Raw genomic sequence first — 11,675 nt, forward strand, 5'->3', positions numbered from 1 at the left:
CTATAGACTCCCGTAGTATTAGGGATAGTCCTCTTCGGAGAACGTAAGGGAGTATACCGAGCACTCGTCTATAACGTACTAATATTAGACGTTAAGACTAGAGCCCCGACGGGGGTAGCTAAGACGCTAATAGATAGTAATATAACCTAGAGCTTTATAAGCTAGAAATAAATAAAAGAGAACCTAGAAGAGATATATATAATAAGCACCCGCCTAGTAGAAGCCGTAGACGGGCGTAAGATCCCTTTATATAGAAGCTATAAAGTATAGCTTAGTCTAATAGACCGGAATAGAACCTATAGAGTTATTAAAATAACCTACGAAGCTATAGATATAATAATCTACGATATAATCCTAGGAATAGATTAGCTTAGGTTAGTAAATCCGGATATTAACTAGGTAACTAGTAAGTAGGCGTATAGAAATATAACCCTACTAGAGGTTAAAACCCTCCCGCTAAAAGACTTTAAGGAAGAAATAAAACTATAAAGTATACTCGGAGAGCTACGCTTAGATATCGATAAGGTTACCGGGGAGTTTATAATAATACTAGGGGTAATATAAAGCTCGGATAGGACCTCCTATCCGGTATAACCCCTAACTAAACTCCCGCTAGAATATTAAGATCTAGCTATCGTAGCGAGTAAAGAAGGTACTATAGCCCTTCTAACCTACGTAGAGTATAACTATATAATCGAGCTAATACTAGGTAAGATACCCCCTTAGAGGCTAGTATACGTACTATCCGCTAAGGAGTTAGAAGTCCTCCGCTAGTATATTAAAGAGAACCTCGAAAAAGGCTAGATCTAATACTTAAAGAGTTAATTAGGTATACCTATCCTCTTTATACTAAAGAAAGACGGTAAGTTTAGACTCTACGTAGACTATAGAGGGTTAAATACGATCACTATTAAGAACCGCTACTCTCTACTACTAATTAATAAGTCCTTAGTAAGATTATTAGGAGTATAGATCTATACTAAATTAGATCTACGAGATACCTACTATAGGATCCGTATAAAATAGGGAGATAAGTAGAAAATAGCGTTTAGATACCGCTACGGATATTTCGAATATATAGTAATACCGTTTAGACTCGCGAATACTCCCGCTACTTTCTAGGCGTACGTTAATAGAGCCTTAGTAGGACTTATTAACGTCTACTTAGTAGTGTATCTTAATAATATACTAATCTTCTCGAAGGACGAGGAGACCTATATATACTACGTCCGAGAAGTACTAGAACGTCTAATTAAATAGAGGTTATTTATTAAACCTAGTAAGTATACGTTCTACGTAGAGAGGGTTAACTTCTTAGGCTTTATCGTCTCCCGCTATAGAGTTATTATAGACCCTACCTAAGTAGAGACGATAAGCTAGTAGCTAGAGCCGACCTATATCTTTAACGTATAGTAGTTTATAGGCTTCGCTAACTTCTACCGACGTTTTATTAGGAAATAGTCGATAATTAGCGCCCCCCTTAACGATCTAATTAAGGGGCTAGACGTATAAAAGAAGGGAAGAAATAAGCGCTAAAAAGGGTTCGTCTTTACGGAAGAAGCGCGAGAAGCTTTTAAAAGGACTAAGACCGCTTTCTAGACTACGCCGATACTCGTATACTTCGACGCTATATTAAAAACTATAATAGAAACGGATACGTTAGAAGCCGCTATCTACGTAATTATATTATAGCTCTATAAAGATAGATATTAGTACCTTATCGCCTTCTACTCCCGGAAGATACTAGTAGTAGAGAGAAATTACTAGGTCGGCGACTAAGAAATATTAGTAATCTTTATAAGGTTTAAGGAATAGCGCTACTTCCTCGAAGGAAATAAGTACCCGATCGTAGTAATAACGGATTACGCTAATCTCGTCTAATTTATAACGACTAAGGAGCTTACGAGACGCTAGATACGCTAAGTAGAATACCTTATAGGTTTTAACTTCGTTATTATATTCCGCCTAGGGAAAACGAACCCCGTAGACGCTCCTAATAGACGACCCGACTATATAGTAGACGAGCTACTAGACGCTATAAGTCGTAATATCTTTATATAGAGACTTAAGGAGACTATCGGTAAAGGCGCTAATTACTAAAGGGATCTATAGGATATAATATACCTAGGCGCTATAATAACTATAGTACGTATAGAGATCCCTACTAAGCCCGCGACGAATAGACTACCGAGTTAAAAGGAGGTATACGAAGTAGCTAAAAAAGAAACCGTATATACTTATAAGCCGCTAGAAACTATAGTAGAACTTATACTTAAGATATAGGCGAAGAATAAGTTCTATAGGAATATACTTAGAAAGGTACGGGAAACCGGCGACTTTAAATAACCCCTAAAGACACGATAGAGCGTAAGAAGCTAAGATAGACTACTAAGATATAATAACTATATCTATATTCCCGAAGGCGAACCCGTAATCTACTAGGAAATTATAAGGATCTACTATAATAATCTATAGGTAGGCTATTATATAAGGAAAAGAACGCTATAGGCTATTAGATATAAATACTAGTAGAAAACCCTTATTAAGGATATATAGGACTACGTCCTTATATCTTAGATTTATTAGTCTAATACTATTAAACGCTATAAGCTATATAGACTACTTAAACTACTACTAGTACTAGAGAGACTAGGCTAGTGGATAAGCGTAGACTTTATTATAGGCCTACTACCTTTAAAATAGGAGGGGAAGGCCTACGACGTAATTATAGTTATAGTCGATCTATTCTTAAAATATTCCCTCTATATTTCCTATACTAAGGACGTAGACTCGCTAGAACTCGTAATCTTATTTTATAAAAAGGTTATACCCCTATAGGGAATACTAGAAAACCTCGTTAGTAATAGAGGTACCGTTTTTATATTAAAATTCTAGAGCTATTTCTACTACCTCCTCGCTATAAGACGTAGACTATTAATAGCCTATTACCTATAAACTAATAGGTAGATAGAGAGATAAAACTAGAGTATTAAGTATTACTTACGTAATATAGTAAGCTAGTACTAAGACGACTAGATAAGATAGATCCCCCTTATATAGATCGTCTATAATACTACTACCTATAGCGTACTAAAAATATCCCTAGCCGAAGTATTACTAGGATTCCGACTAAAACTAAGAACGTTAGTACTAGATAGGAAGATAGAAACCTATAACGACGCCGAAAGCTATATAGAGGAAATACTAAAGATACGAGAAACACTAAGAAAGCGCCTAGAAGAGTCGAAAACTATAATAAAGCGAGCCTACGATAGGAAATATACGGAGAAGTCTTTCGTAATCGGATAATAGGTTATACTAAGAAATAAGTATATTAACTTAGGACGACCGTATAAAAAGCTAGATAACCGCTATATAGGACCCTTCGCGATAGTAGGTACGGTAGGATAATAGGTATACTAGCTAATCCTTATACCGAGATACTGTAAGATCTACCCTATATAATATACTTTAATACTAGAGCTATACTACGGAGATCCGCTAAAAGCTTAAGAGCGGCCCGATCCTATACTAGTAGATAACTAACCTAAATAGGAGATCGAGGAGATCCTCGCCGATAACCGTAAGAGCGCCGAATACCTTATTAAATAGAGAGGATATAGGTATAAGGAAAATACTTAGGAGCTAAGAGAAAACGTAGAAGATATACTAGTATTCGAGAGCTACTATAATAAGAAGAAAGAACGGCTAAAGCGTATAATACGCTAAGGAAGATCCGTAAAAAAGAAGTTAATATAATCTAGGATCTACCGCTAGATACGTTCCGGGAAGGTTAGAAGGACCGGAGTAGGCTTAAGAACGCCGAACCCGATAGCTAACTACTAAACGGACCCTTAGAAAATAACTAGCTACGCTAGTATACACTATAGATAGGTTAGGGGGAGGATCTAGAATACTAATAAAGATAAAGAGCGGACGAAAAATATCCTAAAGAGACTATAGACGTATAATAAGGATATATAGGAGTTTATCGCTAAAAAATAAGACGAAAAGTAATATAGCTAATACTCTCTAAGGGTATAACGTAATAACTACCTATACTAGACGAGTAACCTCTAAGATACGCCTATATTCTTACCGCTATATACGTAACCTAGTCTAAGGAGGCGCCTAAAGCTAACCTATAACCTAACTTATTAATAAAACCTACGTCGAAGGGGGCGGAGGGGGTAGAGGAGGTAGAGGGGGTATAGCGCGAGGAGGACCAAAAGGCGTAACTATACCCGTATAGATATCTTAAGTTAAAGTATTCCGCGTATCTTAAAACCCTTATATAATCGTAAGGAACGATATATTCTACGCGGGGGTAGTACGGAGCGCTAGGATATAAGTATTAGCTTAAGCGTCGAGCCTAGAATCGACCTAAGGAACGTTAATAACCGCTAATATAAGCGGAGGTCTATACTTACTATTATATAAGACTACCGCTTCCTCGTATAATAGTTATACTAGGGAGTATTAACGTTAATCCCGCTAGGCGGAGGGATATATATATACCCCGGGTTATATCTAAGACGGTCTATATAACGCCGATACCACGTACTCGTAGGGTTAGTAGGGGAGATAACGGCCGGAGGGGCGTAATTATTAATAGAGGTATACGTCGTACTCGCGACCGGAGGAAAGGGAGCTACTATAATAAGTCGAAATAACCTATAGTAAGAAAAGCGAAGCGACGAAAAGCTATAAGAAGAAAAAGCGAAAGGACGAGGAAATATAGAAAGAAGAAAGCTATAACTCGAAGAGAGATAAGTGAAAAATATATAAAGAACTTAGATTATACGCGACGAAGAGAGATAACGCTTAAAGCTCCGAGTCTATCTACACCTTCCACTATAAAGATAAATTACCCTCTTTTAGATAGCTAGATATATATACTATTTTCGAACCCTCCCTATCTCGACTATAAGAGACCCTCGACCCCCGACCCTTAGCTACGAGGACGTAGCTCTTTAAGGAGGGGGAAAATGTTACGACCCTCTACTAGGAGAGTGCCTTATAGGCTAGATCCCGCCTAGTCCTATAACCTAGAACCCGTGACCTAGTAGGGGTAGTATAACCCCCCGCTAGAGACCGCACTAGGGAGACTAAGTCCTACCGGGTTAGGTAACCTAGTCCCGTGACCCGCTAAAGGTCATCTATATAGAGACTGCTAGGGGAACTTAGCTCTTTAGCGATTAGTTTATAAATATACTAGCACCCTACTATTCCTTTACTCTAGTTCTATACTACCTACTAGGACCCGCTAGCACGCCGGTCCTAATATAAAGACACTAAGCTATATACTAATTTATAATCTTACTTTAGCTATTAGTTTAAATATTAAGGTAACTATTTATTAAGGTAGTACTTATTAACTAGGTAAATAATAATATAAGAGGGATACGTAGTTAGAACGAAGGGTATTCGATTCTATCTTTATTATAAGACTAAATCTTGCCTTCCCTATCTATATAGGCGTCTTCCTTTTATAATTTAGTTTCCCCGCTTCTCGGGACCGGATTATCTTAGTTCTATCCCGTTATTATAGGGTATTCGGAGGAGTCTTCTCCGTCTAAGAGAAAGGGGCCTAAGGTAAAATAGTATAATAAAGAAATACCGTAATAACTATCCCCCTTCTCTATAAAACCCGTCCTAGGGTTTTAGGTTAAGTAAAAGGAAGTATAAGTTATAAGGTAAGAAGGGTTCCTATTAAGTTTATCCTTTTCTCTATCGTTTAGAGCCTTATTAGTATAGCTATAGTAGTAGCTAATAGGCGGGATATTAGCGATTAAGTACTAGAACTAGAACTAGTCTAGTATCTAGACTATCTACGTTCTAACTTAAAGTCCTTTAATACTACTAAGGGAGAAGTTTTCTCTATTTCCTATTAGTATAATACAATTATATCTATTCTTTATAAATAATATTATATAGATAAGAAGACTTATAATATAATATATTTTTAGGCTTTAATCGTAATAGATATATATTTATTCTATATAGATATCTATTAGTATAATAAAGGATATTTAGGATTTTTTTACTATTTTAAAATTTTTAAAGATTCTCTTAGATAATAATATAAAATTATTAAAGTAGATATATATAGAAGTTACTAAAAGTTTATATAATTTAGTATAGATATTTAATATAATAGTTATTAGTTATTATTTATATTAGAATTTAGTAGATACGAAGAAAATATAAGCTATAAGTATTTTATAGCTATTTTATTAACGATTCGCTTTCTAATAATAGTTTAGCTATTTAAGATAAGTTATAATAAATTTATAAATAGTCGTTAGGCGGATATATAGACTATATTTAATAGTTATAGTTTAACTTAGTTAGATTAGGGTAGACTTTTAAATCTACTCCCTAAGGATATAGGATATACTTATTAGACTATTATAAAATAGAGATATTTAGAGTCCGTTTCTAATACTTTTATAGCTATATTTAGGGAAGCTATAGGAACGATCCTACTTAATACTTTTAGGATAAATAAGTATATAAGGTTTATAACTTATTCTCCTTAATAAAGGGGAAGGTATTATATATATAGTTCTTTCTTTATAATAATAGTAGTTTAAAATAAAATAAGAGTTATTTTAATTTTTTAACTATAATTCTTTTTTTTTATATTATTTTATTATTATTTATATATAGTTTCTTATATATTTTATAGATAATCTCTTTTTATCTTATTATTTTATCTTTTACGAATTCTATTTATTTCTATATAAACCTTTCTTTATTATAGTATAAGATTATAGATATAGTTATAGTTATAGTTATAGTCGCGGTTATAGTATAAATCCTATTAACGATCTACTTATAGATTAGTCTATACTCTCTTCTTCTTTAACTATTTCTAAAGTAGTATCTAAGATTTATAACCTTTCTAATATTAATCTATTATTAACTTCTCTTTATATAAGTCCTATTAAGACTATTTATTATATTTAAAACTTTAGTTCTTCTATATACCTAAAACGAAATTATCTTATCCGATATCGCCTAAATTAGTACGTTATCTATTTATATATAGTTAAGAAGAAGTAGGTTACTAACGAACCCCTTAAGATTAAATATAAATCTAAGACTATTAGATCTATCTCTTACTAATACTATATAGAGAAGCGATAAGTATATAACTTAGTATAGATTTATTTACCTTTCTTATTAATATTAGACCCTAATTATATAGATTCTAAGTAGTATTACTAGTAATATTATAAATCTAACCTTAATTATTAAATAGTCTACCTAACTTTTTAAAAAGCTAAAGGATTATTCTAACTATATAGAATAAGGTAGAGTTAATAGATCCTAATTTTTCTATAGGCCTACTATTTAGACTACTATTAAAAATAAGATTTATAGATTAATCTCTAACTCTTTAGTATTAATCTATAGTTACTAAGCTACTTATAGTTTTCCTTTATCTTAAAAGAAGACTTCTATTATAGGTATTATTTTCTCTTTTTTAGGTATATTTCTCTAACGAATTAATAGAATATTACTAATACTTATAAACGATTTCTCTTTTCTTATAGTCTAACCCTTTTATCTTACTTTAGTCTTCTAATTATATTAGCTAAGTAGAAGATTTATAATATTTTTATTTACTACTTTATCTACTATAGGGATTTAAGTTATATTTTATAGAACGCTATAAAATATTTATTTATTAAGGATTTAATAATAGTAATTATTATAAGTAGTTAGTATATTAATATAAGCCCTATACTTTCCTTTAGTATCTAGACTAGTTTTCTAATTATATTAGATATACTATAAGTTTATTAAATATTTAACGTAGTTTCTAGGATTATTCTATTTTCTCCTTTTTAAAGGTTATTTCTTCTATAATATCTTAAAAATATTTTAGTAGTAAAATAGACTTATTTTAATCTAGATTTATTATTTTCTTTTTATTAATAGGGTATTAATTTTAACTATATATTTTAAGTTTTCTTCTTCTTTTCTTTAAGTTTTCTAAAGGACTTAATAGCTTCTTTTATATTTCCTATATTTTCTTTTAGGATCTACTAGTTATATTTAGTAGACTAGCCTTTTTATTTTACTAAGAAGTATCTCTTCTTATTAAATAGCTTTTTATTTTTAATATTTTTAATTTCCTATTCGTTAGACTCTTTAAGTTCTAATATTAATAAGATTTCGGATTTTTCTTCTTTTTATAGTTCTAAGAGAGAGATATAGAATACGTTATATATCTTATTATATTAATTTAGGAGACTTAATTAGTATATTTATAATCTAATAGAGTTTAGGATCTTTAACGGTTTAATATATTTTAAAGCTAATTTCTTAGTATAGACTTTAAACTTTAGGTTTCTTATCGATAACTTTACTAAATCGTCTTTTTTAAATACTATAGGTTTATAAATAGAGTTAAATCGTTTCGCTAATAATTTAGAGGCTTTTTATTATTATTCTATTATATCTTCTTATAACTTTTTTAGAATCTTAATTCTTTTAGTTATAGCTAGGACCTTTTTTTATATATTTTATTCTTAGAATATATACGAAAATTAGGCTTATAGCTTATAAGAGCTATAAATAGAGATTAGTTTATAGTTATATTTAGTAAATTATTATAAGTATATTATACTATTAGTAATAGTTTAGGCTATATAAGTTACTCTATATTAATATAATATCTAAAATAATATTCTAGTATTTAATTTATATATTTAGTTTAATTATCTATTTAAAGATAAAATATAGTAGAAAAATATAGTTTTATCTTACTTTTATAATATAGTTAAGACTAAAACTTACTAATAAATATAGGGCCTTAATCGGATATAATATCTTATAGAGATTTATAGTAAAGTTCTACTTCTATATAGAAAAGCTTTATAAGCTTAGGGGTATTAATTAATATAGAAATAGTAAAAAATAAAGCCTATTTCGTTATCCTATTAATAATAATAAAAATACTATCTACTATATTATTTTTATAAATTATAAAAAGTAGTCTTATAATAAAATCTATTAATAATTTAGTAAAGGGTTAAGTAGGAATTAGTAGTATTCTAAATATACTATAAGTGTTAGGACCGGCGTGCTAGCGGGTCCTAGTAGGTAGTATAGAACTAGAGTGAAGGAATAGTAGGATGCTAGTATATTTATAAACTAATCGCTAAAGAGCTAAGTTCCCCTAGTAGTCTCTATATAGATAACCTTTAGCGGGTCACGGGACTAGGTCACCTAACCCGGTAGGACTTAGTCTCCCTAGTGCGGTCTCTAGCGGGGGGTTATACTACCCCTACTAGGTCACGGGTTCTAGGTTATAGGACTAGGCGGGATCTAGCCTATAAGGCACTCTCCTAGTAGAGGGTCGTAATATTTTCCCCCTCCTTAAAGAGCTACGTCCTTATAGCTAAGGGTTAGGGGTCGAGGGTCTCTTATAGTCGAGATAGGGAGGGTTCGAAAATAGTATATATATCTAGCTATCTAAAAGAGGGTAATTTGTCTTTATAGTAGAAGGTGTAGATAGACTCGGAGCTTTAAGCGTTATCTCTCTTCGTCGCGTATAATCTAAGTTCTTTATATATTTTTTACTTATCTCTCTTCGAGTTATAGCTTTCTTCTTTCTATACTTCCTCGTCCTTTCGCTTTTTCTTCTTATAGCTTTTCGTCGCTTCGCTTTTCTTCTTATAGCTTTTCGTCGTCTCGCTTTTCTTACTATAGGTTATTTTAACTTATTATAGTAGCTCCCTTTCCTCCGGTCGCGAGTGCGACGTATACCTCTATTAATAATTACGCCCCTCCGGCTATCGTCTCCCCTACTAACCCTATAAGTACGTAGTATCGGCGTTATATAGACTGTCTTAGATATAATCTAGGGTATATATATATCCCTCCGTTTAGCGGGATTAACGTTAATACTCCTTAGTATAACTATTATACGAGGAAGCGGTAGTCTTATATAATAGTAAGTATAGACCTTTACTTATATTAGCGGTTATTAACGTTCCTTAGGTTAATTCTAGGCTCGACGCTTAAGCTAATACTTATATTTTAGCGCCCTATACTACCCCCGCGTAGAATATATTATTCCTTACGATTATATAGGGGTTTCGAGATATATAGAATACTTTAACTTAAGATATCTATATAGGTATAGTTACGCCTTTTAGTCTTCCTTACGTTATACTCTCTTTATCTCTCTTACCCCCTCCGCCCCTTTTAATATAGGTTTTATTAATAAATTAGGTTATAAGTTAGTTTCGGGCGTCTTTTTAGATTAGATTACGTATATAGCGGTAAGGATATAGATATATCTTAGAGGTTACTTATCTAATATAGGTAGTTATTATATTATACTCTTAGAGAGTATTAGCTATATTATTTTTTATCCTATTTTTTAACGATAAACTCCTATATATCCTTATTATATATCTATAATCTCTTTAGGATATTTTTCGTCCGCTCCTTATCTTTACTAGTATTCTAGATCCTCCCTTAACCTATCTATAGTATATACTAATATAGCTAATTATTTTCTAGGGGTCTATTTAGTAGTTAGCTATTAGATTCGGCGTTCTTAAGCCTACTTTAGTTTTTCTAATCTTCTTAGAATATATCTAGTAGTAGATCCTAGATTATATTAACTTCTTCTTTATAGATCTTCCTTAGTATATTATATACTCTAGCCGTTCTTTCTTCTTATTATAGTAGCTCTCGAATACTAGTATATCTTCTATATTTTCTCTCGGCTCCTAAGTATTTTCCTTATACCTATATCCTCTCTATTTAATAAGATATTCGGCGCTTTTACGGTTATCGGCGAGGATCTCTTTAATCTCCTATTTAGGTTAGTTATCTATTAGTATAGGATCGGGCCGCTTTTAAGCTTTTAGCGGATCTCTATAGTATAGCTCTAGTATTAAAGTATATTATATAGAGTAGATCTTACGGTATCTCGGTATAAGGATTAGCTAGTATATCTATTATCCTACTATACCTACTATTATAAAAGGTCCTATATAGTAGTTATCTAGCTTTTTATATAGTTATCCTAAATTAATATATTTATTTCTTAGTATAACCTATTATCTAATTATAAAAGACTTCTCTATATATTTCTTATTATAAGCTCGCTTTATTATAGTTTTTAACTCTTTTAGGCGCTTTTTTAGTATTTCTTATATCTTTAGTATTTTCTCTATATAGCTTTTAGTATCGTTATAGGTTTCTATCTTTCTATTTAGTACTAACGTTCTTAGTTCCGGTTAGAATCCTAGTAATATTTCGGCCGGGGATATTTTTAGTATACTATAGGTAGTAGTATTATAGACAATCTATATAAAGGGGATTTATCTTATTTAGTCGTCTTAGTACTAGCTTACTATATTATATAGGTAATATTTAATACTCTAGTTTTATTTCTCTATCTACCTATCGGTTTATAAATAATAGGCTATTAATAGTCTACGTCTTATAACGAGAAGGTAGTAGAAATAGCTTTAGAATTTTAATATAAAGATAGTACCTTTATTACTAATAAGGTTTTCTAGTATTCCCTATAGGGGTATAATCTTTTCGTAAAATAAGGTTATAAGTTCTAGTAAGTCTATATCCTTAGTATAGGAAATATAGAGAGAATATTTTAAGAATAGATCGACTACGACTATAAT

Source organism: Penicillium paradoxum, assembly GCF_028828445.1.
Source record: "Penicillium paradoxum strain IBT 22861 chromosome Unknown utg000003l_segment0_segment0, whole genome shotgun sequence".
Lineage (NCBI taxonomy): Eukaryota > Fungi > Ascomycota > Eurotiomycetes > Eurotiales > Aspergillaceae > Penicillium > Penicillium paradoxum.